Here is a 14,252-nt window from a genome sequence, read left to right on the forward strand (position 1 = left end):
GTGAAGCGCATGACATTGTTTTATGCTTTCCAAAAAAAGAGTACATGTTCTATGCTACTAATCTTTGAAACAGGTGGCACAACAGATTAAGAAATTGTCAGGATTCTGGGGCTCTGAATTTCTTAACAAAAATTTATTTGTAAATAAATAAAATGTTTTTATTAAATTTAACTAGTCTTTGATCTTGGCTTAATCGAGTATTTAATTTAATTAAGATGTGAAAATGTGTTAAGACTTCAACATCAGCAATGATATGTCAACACCTCTGATTATTATTTTAATGTATAGGTGTTAATATATTACGCCATATCAATTACTTGTCAAAACAAAAAGGGATTATCAAAGACTCATTACTACTCCCTCCATTCCTTTTTGATCTTCCTGTTTTTATAAATGTCGTTCCTTAATGATTTTCCTGTTTCTATTTTTGGACATGACTTTTTACCATAATTTTTTTCATTATTTCTTATTTAATTCATTCACATTTCCCCATTCACCCACCCAATCCCATTTTTATGATTTTTTATTACTTTAAACAAAATATCTTCTCTCTCCTTCATTTCTTTATTTCTTTATTACTTTCCTTCATTTTTTTATTACTTTCTCTTACACCTAATCATTACTTTTACACCCAATCATTACAAGATTCAATTTTCTTATTTTCCACCCCAAACTCCAAATAGGAAGATTATTTAGGAATGGAGGGAGTAAAGAATTGGCAAATGTAGCAAATTAGCCCCATAACTATTGTCTCTAATGTGCAAAAAGACTAATTGCTAAGGATTAACGGAGTATATTATCTAAGGGGTCTCAATCAACTTATCATGATTAAAATGTACATTCTCTAAGCATTTCAGTACTAGTACGTTAATTAAAAGGAAAATTTCGTATTTACTACCTTTTAAATACCCAAGTTTTGTAATTACTACCTTATGAAATTTTTATTTTATTTTACTACCTTAAACTTCCTATAATTTTTTGTTTACTACCTCTTAACAGTTTCCATCCAAAATTCCGTCACGTGGGGCCCACTAACGGCTAGTTTAGGATTTCCCTCCTTATATTCTTTCATTCAACCACGAGTTTGCTCAAATTTCTCCCAATTTTTTCTCAACTTTTCAAATCACTTCCAATTCTGCAATTAGGTTAGGGGTTTTATTTCATTTTGTCAATCATCCGTTTTGTGCTCATACCAAGGATAAATCTTCTCGTTAAAGGTAATAATTTTATGTTTTTGTTCTTCAATTTAGGGTTTAAATCCAATTTGGGGGTTTTTTCTTCTTCAAATGAATTGTCAAATTTAGCTTACAATTTTTCGAATTGATAACATAATCATGTTATCAAAAACATGATTATGTTATTGATATCCCGCCGCAAGAGTAGGAAGGCCCATTTCACAGCATCGTCGAGCGTCCACAGTTCACTACAGTCTGCAAACGTGAGAGATAAACCAAAAAAACACATCACACCCCATTCTTGTGTATGCAGCTGGGACGACTTGAGGCTGGAATAATTGGAGTCTAACACCTAGTAACAGGTGCTAAGCCCAATTAATAATAGCAGACTGTCGCCTCAGTTGATGATGCTGGATTGTTGGATTTCCATTAAGCAAGAAAAGGAGCAGCAACAGAGAGGTCTGGCAAGGTTGAACTTCAATACTTGCTTGCAGTTGCTTGTAGTACTGTTCTCATGAACAACAAATGGGCGAGAAATCTGTTCAACCAGCTGATTCAATGTGTGTTTTGTGATTGAGGGCGACAAAGCTACACAAGCAGAGCAATTGGACAAAGCCAGATATTGCGGAGAAATAGTTCAGCACCAAATAAGAGGCCCAGAGGAAAGATCATCACATGACCATTGTACAGACCAGCAGACCAGGGCACAAATGTATTGAAGAAGGAGCTATACCACTGCTCGTAGACATTCGTCGAAGAAGATGAGATCAAATTTTGCGAATCCATCAAAAAATCGAAACGATCTCAACCAAAACTCACTTCAATTCTTACACAAGACCACCAACAGCAAGAAATTCAATTGAACAGATGAAATTGGGAATTAAACCTTGGCTTTTCCGCCAAAACCTTCAAGAAATGTGAAATTGCCCAAAAATAATTATCACCAATTTTCAGATTGCCCAAAACCTTCGAGAATCTATCACCAATTTTCAGATTCTTGCAAATATGAAATTGCCCAAAAAAATTCAAGAAATCCATATTTGAGGAACACTGAAATTGCAAAAGAATTACCAAAACAATCGAAAAACCTAGCAAAATTGAATTGGGGCAAATCGCTCAATTTTGCGAATAAAAGGTATGAACCCTAGAAATTGGGGGAAAACTCAAGAATCAAAATTGGAAAGATTCAAGGTTGGAAAGAAGATTTGTGAGCGAAATTATGAGATATTAGGGTGAATTAAAATCCTATTTCGTCAAATTTTGACTCAATTCGAGAAAAAAAATTCGAAGCAAAAAATTTGGGGGAAATTTGATGAGTTGATTTGAACGAAAATATTAATGATGAAGTACCAACAGGTGGTTGAGAGGAAGTGAAGAAGAGAGAAAATTGAGAGGTTGAAGATACATTAAACATTGAAGGAGAAGAGAGAGAAATCGTGAAAGGAAGTTCAAAACAAAGAGGGAAATTAGAATTAAAGACGTTAGGGGGCCCTACGTGACGGAATTTTGGATGGAAACTGTTAAGAGGTAGTAAACAAAAAATTATAGGAAGTTTAAGGTAGTAAAATAAAATAAAAATTTCATAAGGTAGTAATTACAAAAGCCGGGTATTTAAAAGGTAGTAAATACGAAATTTTCCTAATTAAAAGTATGACTACTTAATTCAGCACAATGTTTTTTTAAGAGACCTAAGTGTCAACAAAATACAGTGTATAATTACTGTGTTTCATGTGTTATAAAAAAACCGTTTGAAAAAAAAAAAAACTGACTAATTAACATCTTAAATGCCAAAGCGTTGTTTGTGGGGTGAAAACACGGTAACTTATTCATCTTGGGTAGTGATGCTTCAACTACCATGATATAATAGTTGATGGGATTAACCATTTTCCCCCATTAAACTAGAATTCTCATCTTCGATTATTATTAGTGTGGCATCTTGGCATGCCGCTATTGTTGATTTGTTGTAAATATTTTATATAAAAAAAAAAACTCTTGCATATTTTAGTCAACGAATATCTTAAGAAATTAAGTGGGGAAAAATTAAAAGTGAAATTATAAGGTCAATCACTTGTAGGAGTTGAACCTACTTCTCTTATATTGTTTAGTTCCACTAGCCCCATTTGGAAGTGACTATTTTTATGGAGTATTGATAAATAATCGGTATGACTTTTCTTTAATCGTATAACGAGCAAACGAGATGAGATAGAATGATAGAGTAGTTGATTAGCTCTCTAACTTTCAGGAGTCGAATATCACCAAATATATTATAGGAAGGATTTTCCCTTAATACCCCCCCTCGTATAAATGGGTCTTCTCTTTGCCCAAAAAACAGAGGAAGCGATAAAATATTATCCATAAAACTCATCGCCGTCTGTGGGGATCGAACCCACGACCACGTGGTTAAAAGCCACGCGCTCTACCACTGAGCTAAGAAGGCTTTGTTGAATCTTAATAAGGTTTTAATTTTTTTCAAACATTGCTTCACGGCCCAAGTAAAAATCTTCAAAACGCCGTCTGTGGGGATCGAACCCACGACCACGTGGTTAAAAGCCACGCGCTCTACCACTGAGCTAAGAAGGCTTTGTTGATTGTAATCATACTATATTTATTTTAGTTTTTTAAAGCGCCTGGCATGAGGAAGTGGACCTAGCTTGAAAGAGATGAAGAAGTAGACCTGCCAAAAATTGATCGAAGCCGAAAACCGATGCGAATCCTACCAGAAAATAATAAGTCTTTAACAAGATTTTATGACCCTTAACCCGATTTTATCTGAACTCGAGCAACCCGAAACGTAATGGGTCAAAATCCGACCGAATTCGTTTTTTACCCGATAGATTACAAATTGTATTTATTGTAATAAATGAGATTATGAGAAATTTTAAGCATAGTAAACACGTTGTTGTCAATATTGTTGGGTGTAATATGATTTTGATTTGAAAGATTTTTGGTATTTAAAAATACACCACTTTTGTATTTACTACCTCATGAAATTTTTATTTTTTCTCATTTATGTGTAAAGATTTCATAAAGATTTAGAATTTCTAAAAGGTAAAACGAATCAAATAAAAATAATTTTAAAATATTTGTGAAAACGAATTGTTTTACAATGTCGATCGCAATTAAATCCCTATAGAAAAAAGAAAAATAATGATCTTTGAATCACTTTAAAAGATTAAGAAACAAAAGACATACTCCGTTTAAAGGAGTATATTAATTTTAAAATAAAAAAACTGTAAAGTGGTAATGATTCCAAACAAAAACATAATTTAGATAGTAAACTAAAATAAAAAAATTATAAGGTAACGAATACAAAGGTGGTGTATTTTTAAGGTATTAAATACCAAATTTTCTAATTTGAATTATACGCTATTTTATGGTTGAATTTGATTAAGTATAAACTTGTTAAGAAAATTTGTTAATTTGTGTTCATATTTTGTACGGAGTATATTTATTACCTAAATTAATGAAAATAAAATACGCATTTTAAAATCTCTCAACATGTTGGGTCGACCCGAACCCCAAACAGAAAGTTCTGGGTCTTGAACAAACATTTGTAAACACGAACCCGAAAGTGAAGAACCCGAATTAACCCAAAAATAAATTTTACAACCCGACCAGACCAACCCGTTTGACATGTCTAGGGAAGAAGTGATGATAAAAGCAAGATTTATGACAACTTGTCGTGTCGTGTCTTGTCGTTCTTTTTCCAAAAACATGTGGCTCACGGTCCATGACTTCGTGCTCGTGTCGGGCTGTGCTTTTTTCTTGCCTGAGCCGGATAGGGCTTTTTTGTATCGGGTCTCCCCGACCCACAACCATCCTTACTTTTGACAAATATGTGGTCCGGACGCCTTGAGTTTTTACTTTGATTTTTTTTTTTAATTGTTACTCTTAATTAATATCACATTTGCTTATTATTTGAGTTCCAGAATTTACACGACATTATGCAAAAAAAAAAAAAAAAAAAAAAGCAAACAATAAAATAACTTAGTCAAAAGCACAAAATAAATATATTTTCTGTTTCAAAAAAAATTGCAACACTTTGACTAACATGTTTATCAAAATTCAACTTTGACCATAATTATTTCTAATTATTTCTTTCTAAAAACTCTTAAAATGTAATATTATGAAAGTACTTCTTATATGATGAAATCAATTCATTGACATGTTATTTGATAACATTTGCTTTTAATAATTGGTAAAATTATATGGTCAAAGTTGATATATGAATAGTAAAGTGTTGTAAATATTTTTTCTTTTTTTGGGTGTAAATGGGTCACAATGGCAAGGATGAGAATCAATCTCAGGATCACCTGAAATTGTGAGAGAAGCTCTAACCAACTGAGCTATCTCCCACTCTTTGTTGCATGTTTTTTTGAAATAGAAGAAGTATTATCTTCCAAGCTAAGTTACATTTATTTGAGTTGGGTTTGAAAACACAATTAAAAGATAGCTAAGGGCTCGTTCGGTATCATTGTCAGTTTCCAGTTTTTAGTTTTTGGTTAAAAGTCATATGATTTATATGAATCATGTACTAAAAGATAGACATACTTATAGTAATCATGTTAATTTTGAAAACTGACAACAAAAAATTAGAAACTATTTTTTGTGGTTTTTTTTTTTATTTTGGTTTTTAATTTTATAAATAACAGAAAACTAGAAACAAAAAACGATACCGAACGGGAACTAAGGTGGTATGATTTTACATCATGCATTTGTTGGTGGTATCGAGTATCACGTATATTTCCTTGCCAACGCATATACACTAGTATAGTAGAATACTAGATTAGGTCCCGTGCATGTACGGATAATTGAAAATTATTATTTGACCATTTTTTTTAATAAAATTTTTAATTGAATTATTTGTCCCTTAAATCTATTGCGTAATCAATAATCTTGAATGTACTCATTTTATCATGTAATATACAATTTTAACCTACTACGTATTATATATTTTATATGTTTAACATGAAGATCTGACTAAAATATTTGATATATTCAATATGCTAATTTGACCAAAATATTGAGTAAGAATATTTTCTATTATTGATATGACAGTTTGACTAAAATATTACCAAAATTTTCTAATAATGGTATATTCCATAATCATATTTTCCTTCCACATATAAACATTTATACAAAAGGAGAGAGAAAAAAAATAGATATGTCTTTTTAGGAAATAGTGTTTGGCGGGAAAATATTTCACCAGGAAATGATGTTTAAAAGATTTAAATTCTTAATATGCTAAAAAAAAAATGTTTAAAACCGCCGTCTGTGGGGATCGAACCCACGACCACGTGGTTAAAAGCCACGCGCTCTACCACTGAGCTAAGAAGGCTACGTGTTAACTTACACCTCCAATATATTTTATGAATATTTGTGGAACTTCGATTCTCATTTTTTTCCATTAGTACGGAGTATCTCATTTTGGGTGTCTTGTAAAGCACGGATGAACCACGTGAAGGGAAACTTTATTCATTTGAATAGCCTCAGACCTGAAATGTATATACACCACACTCACTATACAAACTTTTACATAAGGCGGTCTTACACGAAAGACCACTTTGGTGTCATATAAATTAAGCAATTAAATCAATTAGTTAAAGACATAAATTAATTAGTTAAGCACTGGAACCAATTAGTTAAACAATAAAACTAATTAGTAAAGCACTATAACTAATTAGTTAAGCAATCAAAGTGGTCTTTCCGGTAAGGCGATCTTACACAAAAGTTGCCGCACTCACTAAGATACTGATTTATTATACATAATACTTACAGAATACTCCCTCCGTCTCTTTTTGTTTGCTTAATTTGCTATTTTGATACGTCTCCAAAAAATTGTCCCATTATTTTTGTTTTTTCTCAATTTCACCCAACTAAATTCTTAATGAAGCATTTTTAGGATATATGGCAAACAATAAAGGATGGAGGAAGTACATCGTACGAAGTATACATAAAATAGAACCCGACAATTATATTAATTAATGAACTTGAATACTCCGTATGTTCTTTAAATGAGCAATAGTTATAAATAACAATAACATTTCGAGGTTTTCTGAATCTATACTAGGTATACCATTAAAATGGTATACTAAGGGTAAAATAGTAACTTCAGTTGGTATATTAAGGGCTAAATGGTAAGTTCATGTAATAAATTGAGTCTGGCCCCACGATAAATAATATTTATATTTGACTTGTGAGTACCAAACTATGTTGTTTGGAACCAAATAAAAATGAAACCATGTTACCAAACTATGTTGTCTGGTATTACATGAGAAAATACAATTACTTTTTTTATACTAAACTATGTGTTTTGGTACTAAATAAAAATGCAGAATATTAGTGTACCATTTCAATGGTATACCCAGTATAGATTAAGACTTCCTCATAACATTTCACATGTTTTTTAAAGGACATGAATTGTGTTCTTTGGTGCACAATAATGAAAATCGTATATATGTTTGACATGTGTTCTTTTTTTTTTTTTTTTTTTTTTTTGACATATGCGTAAAGAAGGTTACAAACCATTAGAAAAACTTAAAAGGGTAGCAGCTGATTTGGTAGCTAGCAGATGTGCCTGTTGTATCATCTGCCGGTCCACTTTGTGAATTGTGCACCATTTGAACACTCTTCCAATCCGCTGGATTTCCTTGATAGTCCAACTAATCTGAATATCCACCTGTGACTTATCCTGTAACATAGCAACCAGATTATGAGAGTCAGTAAAAACAGCTACGGAGTCGATAGCAGAGTGAGCAGCCCATCTCAAGCCAAGAAGACAAGCCAGAGCTTCTGCGTGCAGAGCTGAACTAGCCACCCCAAAGGTCGCACCCCCTATTACTTCTAGATCGTTGATCGTTTCAAGGTACCACCCCATTCCTGCTCTCATCGTGTTCTTGTTCCATCCACCATCGATTAAGAGAACCCTCTGATCTCCCCCTTGCCCCTCTTTTGCTAGAGTTGCATGAAAGAACCCAGGGGGGTACAAAGGATCTCCATCTGGAGGATGCAGCTGACGCATGTTTGTTGAAACACTACTTTGCAACAAACCTTGTTGACTACAAGCTTCGGAAATGACCGCCTTCACCGTTACCATATTCCACGCACTTCCTCTAAAGACATGGTTGTTCCTGGATACCCATAAACCCCACAACGTCCCTATGAAGTACGTACACCTTTCACTTTCCCTACCATCCTGGCCGATAAACTGCCGGATATAATAGAGGAGCCAATCCAAAAAAGGAAGATCCCCATTGATTTCTGAGTGGATACCTAAGTTCCCACCCCTCCAAGTTTCCTTTGCTATGTCACAAAACCTAAAAATGTGTTGGGTATCTTCATCCCTGTATTTGCAGAAGTCACAAAGCAGAGAAACATGTATACCTCTCCTATTAAGACCTACCTTCGTAGCCAGACCCCCTCTGAAAATTTTCCACATGAAGAGCTTCCATTTAGGAAGAATCTTAAGGGACCACAAGAGTTTAAACACATCTGGCATCCGAGTTCTCTGATTTGAGGGAACCTCGTTGGAGGAGAGCATAGCATATGCTGTTTTGACTGTTAGTTTCCCTGACTTGTGATGCCTCCAATAAAGGAAATCTTGATTTTCCTCCTCCGGTAGCTCCAAAGAAACAATACTCTGAGCATCATAGAATCTGAAACAGGAATTTATCTTGTGATGATTCCAAGTTGCTCCAAAGGGCAGTATAAAGTCCTTAACCTTCCACTCTTCTGCCTGCTGTTGAGTAATGTGGGACTTGAATTCTGGAATCCTGCCGTGTACCCATCTGGCTTTTCCTGCGAAGACTTTGTCACCACTGCCAATCTTCCAATCACACCCATCTAAAATGAGGTTACCGGCTCTGGCCAGTCCTCTCATCCCCCATGAAAGGCCCCTCCCTAAAATTGTAGTAGGATTTCCGTTGAGAAGCGCAAAGGGTAATTTGTTGTCACAAATTTTTGAGAGGACCAGTTGAGGGTTATTCACTAGTCGCCAGGCCTGTTTCATGAGGAGAGCTCTATTCAAATTTGCCATGTTTCTTATTCCTAACCCCCCCATTCCTTTAGGAAGTTGCACTGAATCCCTCTTAACCCAATGCATCCCGTTATTCTCCTTCCTTGCCCAGAAAAACCGAGTGACTAGGGAGTCAATTTTTGAGCATATTGCCAGCGGAATTTCCATACAGCTAAGAACATGAGATGTAGTGGCAATTAAGACCGTGTTGATGAGAATCAACTTTTGCGCTTGCGATAGGTTGATAGCATTCCAAGCATTGATTTTCCCTGCAATCTTATCGAGCAGGAATTGGAAATGGGTTTGCTTCTTTCCCTGTAAATCTATCGGAACTCCAAGGTGCATACCAAGGGTGTCCACCTGAGGCATGTTGAGAATATTACGAATAGATTGCCGATCAGAATCAGGTGTGTTCGGGCTAACCTTGAAATGTGATTTAGCTAGATTGATTTGTTGCCCTGAAATCTCACAGAACCTCGAGATGATAGCTTTGATATTAGTGCACCCCGTTTCTGAAGCTTTGAAAAAGAGAAGAGCATCATCCGCAAAAAACAAATGAGAAATCTTTGGACTCCTCCTTGCTATAGAGATCCCCTGAAACTGACGTAACTCTGTTCCTAATTGCAGCATTCTAGAAAGAATATCCATACAGAAAAGGAAAAGATATGGGGATAAAGGATCTCCTTGTCTGATTCCACATTTTGGCCGAAATTGCTCTGTCGTTTCACCATTGATGAGGACCTTATACGAGACTGTTGAGATGCATTGAAAAATAAGTTGTAACCAATGAGCTGGAAATCCATAAGCTCTAAGAACCCTAATGAGAAAATCCCAGTGGACTCTATCATAGGCTTTGCTCATGTCAATCTTGATAGCTCCCAAATACCCTTTGCCCGTCGATCTTTTGTTAACTTTGTCGATCAGTTCATGGCTCAACAGAATGTTGTCAGTCATGTATCTACCAGAAATGAAAGCATGTTGAGACGGATGAATAATGGACGGCAGCACCTGCTTCAACCTTTGAGCAATACACTTCGAAGCACATTTGTAGATAGAATTGAAGGAAATAATGCCCTTGGTCCAAGTATGCATTCTGTGTTAAGTCTAATAAATGCGGTTCAGTATTAATTAACAAGTTAATAATTCAGTGAGATCAAGTGAGCTGAATGCCTAGCTAGAGGCCGCTTCAGTTCAAGTGGAATTAATGATATTAATCCACAGCTTACTCTTGACTGAACCCGTAGGGTCACACAAATAGTACGTAAACGGATCAAGTATTTAATGACATTAAATACTCCATCTATGAATATTCGGAACCGACGGATCTTGGTTTCAGTGGGAGCTAAGATCGTCACGGGCAAGAAATGAATACTCCGGAAACGATGATATTGCCGGAAACGGAAATATGGATCGTATCGGAAATATGAATATTATCCAAGTCGTAGATGTTGCCGGAAACGGAAACATGGTACGTATCGGAAAATATTATTGGAAATGGAAATATTACCAGAATCGGAAATATTGCCGGAAACGGAAATATTGTCAGAATCGGAAATATTACCGGAATCGGAAAATAATTCCGGAAACGGAAATATTAAATATTTGTTCGAAACGGAAATTAATTCCGGAATCGGAAATATTAAATATTGTTCGTATCGGAAATAAATTCCGGAACTGGAAATTTAATCGGAAGCATATCGTACGAATTAGCATCGGACGAGGCCTGCCGGACGAAGGCCCAGCACGAAGCCGGGCCATCGCCCAGCAAGCACGCGCGCAGCCAAAGCAGCGCCCAGGCCTACCGCAAGGCAGGCCCAGCGCGCGCCAAGGCCACGGATGCGTGGGCCGCGCTGCGTGGGCTGCTGCTCGCACGCGCATGGGCAGCCCTTGTGGCTGCCGTGTGTGTGTGAGTTTGTGCTCATGCGTGATTCCTAAATCTACAAGAGTCAGTGTATGATTAAATTTCTATTCCTAATTGGATAAATTAATTAAATAGAATTCATGTAGGATTCTAATTTCAATTAATTCGTATCCTACTAGGATTACGATTCCTTTTCCATAACTCTATAAATAAAGGCCTAGGGGTCATTATTTATACAACAAGTTTTAAGTATTCAAAACTAAGATTTTTAAGCAGAAAAATCAGCCAATATTCTTGCCTACCTAACCGAAAATATTAGAACCTTAAGGGCGATTCTAGTTGGTCAATCTTAAGGCGGATCCGGACGTGCTGTGGACTATCTACGGAGGGACGACACTTGGAGTCCTAAAGACTTGTTCTTGTTCGGTTCGGGCGCAGCTAGGGAAGGCACGCAACAAAGAGTATGCATCTAAACTATGCTAAATGATTATGTGTAAATAATATGTTTCCTGGCTTTATGGTTTTTTCCGCATGATTTATGAACTGTCATATGAATCATAACCTAACAAGAATTGCAGAGACTAATTGGCCTTAAGTGACCAACTTCCTCTGGCACATCCCGCTTTGGGATCATGACCAAGAGAGAATGATTCCATTCTTTTAGAAGATATCCCGTAGAAAGAAAGCTCAAAACTGCCTTACAAACCGACGAACCCACAGTTGACCAATGTTCTTTGAAGAAGGCAACTGAGTACCCGTCTGGGCCCGGAGATTTAGCACTAGCCATTGAAAACATGCTCAATTTAATCTCATCGTCCGTGAAAGGTCGGCTAAGCATGTTAACATTTTCATCAGAAAGTTGAGGAAGGTCCATTTCCCTTAATACATAATCTACATCGATGTTTTGATGAGGATCGATATCAAATTTAAAGACCTTTTTCCACGAATCTACCACCAACGACTGCACCTGCTGTTGCCCTTCCTTCCAAATTCCTTCATGGTTTTTTAAAGAAAGGAGTTGATTTCTTTTCTGCCTCACCTTAACCCTAGAATATAGCAAAGGTGTTGGAACATCACCCATCGAAACCCATCTTTCTTTCGCCCTCTGTCTCCAGTAGACCGTCTTCATCGAAGCAAATGAAAAAGCTTCCTCTACTTTCCCCATGTATGCCCTCCCATGTTCTAAATTGATCACTCTCAACCCTTCTTCTGATAAGGTATCGGACATAACTTTCCAGTTAATCCCCCAAAGCTTCTTATTTTTTAGACACCATTTGCGAATTTTGCCTCGCAAAGTAACCAATTTGCGAGAAAACATCGAAGAACCAAGATGATTATCAAACCAAACCTCTTCTACTAACACCCTAATTTCATCAAATTTCAAACACCATTCCTCGATTTGGTAAGGTCTATTTTTCCTAGACTCAGAAGGATTATTATCGAAAATGATAGCCGCGTGATCAGAAGCTAAAATAGGTTGGTTAATAATTCTGCTATCTGGGAAAGAAGAAAACCATTCACTTGACATATACCCTCGATCTAGCCTCTCTAATAGGAGCGCATTTCCATCTCGCTTATTAGTCCACGTAAACCTAGGCCCGGTGAAACTTATATCCATCATGTTCGACAATAAACGCCATTGACTGAAATTTTCCCAACCTCTAATAATCGGAGATCCCCCCAATTTGTCTATATTATTTTCGACTTGATTAAAGTCACCTAAAATAAGGCATTTTGGGTGTGATTTGATTAAATTTAGACTTTGATTCCATACTTCTAATCTATTTTCTAACTGGGGAGCACCGTAGCAAAATAAAAGGTTCCATTCATCACTCTTATCTAGAACATTACAAAGAACAAAGTTTGGGGATTTAAACTTACAGGAAACATCAAAATGACCCCAACTAAGAACTACTAGCCCCCCACTTAAGCCTTCTGCATCAACTCCACAACAAAAAGAGGGGTTACACCAACTAAACATTTTAATTACATCACTAACTAGAGATTTAGTTTCCATCAAAAACAAAAACATAGGGGAATGCATTTTCAAAAGCCAAAAAATATAAGCTAGCTTAGGCGAATTAGCATCATTCAAACCCCTACAATTCCATGAAATTAGCTTCATTGACGAGAAGAGGGACCTTCCCTCGCATTGGTACCGCCCAGTGAGAGGAATGAAGAAAATTGCAGGTCCATGACACTGCTCCCAGACTCATCTGAACTATTAGAACTTCCATTTTCCATAGAAAGAGATTTCATTTTCTTGCAACTGGTAGACCCCAACTGTATTTTCTTGTTTTTCTTGTTGTTGGTTCCGGCTTTTGCTGCACTCGGCTCCCCTAAAACCGGCCCAAGATGAGATTTAATCTCATCTCCTACTTCAACTCCAAAATCCCTAGCTAGAGGGACATCAGTAATACACTTAGGCCTCATCTCTGCCTCTCCTTTTTTATCTTTCCACAAATTAAACCCTCCTTTAGATTCCCAGCGAGCCACCTTCAAACATCGACGCTTCTGTTTCCAATCAGTCGAACAAAATCGAACATTCACAGTATCATTATCAGAACACGCGCGTTCTGTGCCAATCCCTGTTGGCCGCTGTCTCTTCCTCAACCACGGTGGAGAATCCGATTCGGGTGATTGCCCATGTTGATTACTATGGTTCTGAGATGGGCTTTGTGAGAAGGAATCCATTTCCGGCGAGATTGGGTCTGTTTCCTTGGACTCTAAATCATCACTTTCAGGCGAGTATTCAGGCGAGATTGGCAGCCTTTGATCGACATTATGGGTTGGAGAAGCCAATAAAGGCGCCTGAATTGGCGGTGCCTGAACAGCATGAGAAACATCAGAACTTCCCCTTCTTATGGCATATGGATCCCTTCTCGGTATAGAAGTAAAAACCCCATCGAAGAAAATTTGTGGACGACCTTCCACCCACCCTTGATTACAAGGTTCATGTCGCAGCGGCGGAGAGTAGCTAAAAGGCTGTTGACGGGCAAATTCAGTCTCTATATGGTTGTCGTTGTTACTAATCACGTTCAAAACCCTAGAATTAGGGTTAGGGTTTGAAGATGCTTCACCAACTTCAAAGGTGGAATTAGTTTTCCTTGGATTGTACGCCAGACCATGCTGAGTGATTGTTCCTGGAACATGATCTTCCCAGACATGCATTCGAAAGGAACCCCTGTTGTATCCCTGATTT

The 14,252-nt window shown here is 36.7% G+C and overlaps 3 non-coding genes across 3 annotated transcripts; all 3 read right to left on the reverse strand.

Moving 5' to 3' along the window:
- Positions 1-3,540: 3,540 nt before the first annotated feature.
- On the reverse strand, positions 3,541-3,612 carry TRNAK-UUU (transfer RNA lysine (anticodon UUU)). The gene has a single exon. It is a non-coding gene; the product is annotated as a tRNA-Lys (tRNA).
- A 71-nt stretch (positions 3,613-3,683) lies between these two features.
- TRNAK-UUU (transfer RNA lysine (anticodon UUU)) lies at positions 3,684-3,755 on the reverse strand. Its single transcript has one exon. It is a non-coding gene; the product is annotated as a tRNA-Lys (tRNA).
- A 2,686-nt stretch (positions 3,756-6,441) lies between these two features.
- TRNAK-UUU (transfer RNA lysine (anticodon UUU)) lies at positions 6,442-6,513 on the reverse strand. Its single transcript has one exon. It is a non-coding gene; the product is annotated as a tRNA-Lys (tRNA).
- Between the last annotated feature and the right edge of the window lie 7,739 nt (positions 6,514-14,252).

The sequence above is a fragment of the Spinacia oleracea genome, chromosome 1, assembly GCF_020520425.1.
Source record: "Spinacia oleracea cultivar Varoflay chromosome 1, BTI_SOV_V1, whole genome shotgun sequence".
NCBI lineage: Eukaryota > Viridiplantae > Streptophyta > Magnoliopsida > Caryophyllales > Amaranthaceae > Spinacia > Spinacia oleracea.